An 881-nucleotide genomic window follows, 5' to 3' on the forward strand; every position below is an offset into this window, starting at 1 on the left:
GAGGAGAACGAAGAGGAGGAGGAGAACGAAGAGGAGGAGGAGAACGAAGAGGAGGAGGAGAACGAAGAGGAGGAGGAGAACGAAGAGGAGGAGGAGGAGGAGGGGGAAGAGGAAGAGGAGGAGGAGGAGGAGGAGGAGGAGGGCAACAAAACAAAACTAATGACGTTCTTAAAGTTTATAGGTCGGAGTGAATACTGAACACTGAACCGCCCGGCCCGGAGCGTCGGCCGGAGCGTTGGCCGGAGCGTCTGCCGACGCTCCGGCCAACGCTCCGGGCCGACGCTCCGGGCTCTTCTTCTTTTTCTTCTTCTGTTTTCTTTTTCTCCTTCAAGGTGTGTTTGCGGCCCAGGGCTGCAGACGAGGCCGACGCATTTCCTGCTTCAGTCGATACATCATCCTCTCTCACATGACCCATATCTGCATTCACCGCACACACACACTCCCACACACACACACACACACACACTATCAGCTGCTTCCACTTTGCGTGATGCATTTGTTTGATGTTTACTGCGTTTACAGCCTCCGACTAATTTGTACTAATCTGTGGCATCAAACCTCCATCTGGTCTCAGCTGCTTCACACGGGCGCCGTTTCCCTCCGTGTCGCTGGATTTTTTACAAATGGCTGCCGTGTTGGATCTGGATGTGGGTCAGAGTCTCTGACAAACTTAGATTTGATTTTTATTTTTTTTCCCGCTATATGAATTAAACAGCGTGTCATTGAGTCCATGATGTCATCAATAATGACTCTTCACCAAAGGGTAAAAAAAAAAACAACTGGAAAAAATGAAGGACGACTCAGTGCAGCAGAGACGGCGCTGTCCGTGGTGCTGAAACAGGAGGCTCTGATTTGGTGCTGGTTTTATATTTAGAATTCCC

This window comes from Cynoglossus semilaevis, chromosome 8 (assembly GCF_000523025.1).
Source record: "Cynoglossus semilaevis isolate Cse_v1.0 chromosome 8, Cse_v1.0, whole genome shotgun sequence".
NCBI classification, from domain to species: Eukaryota; Metazoa; Chordata; class Actinopteri; order Pleuronectiformes; family Cynoglossidae; genus Cynoglossus; species Cynoglossus semilaevis.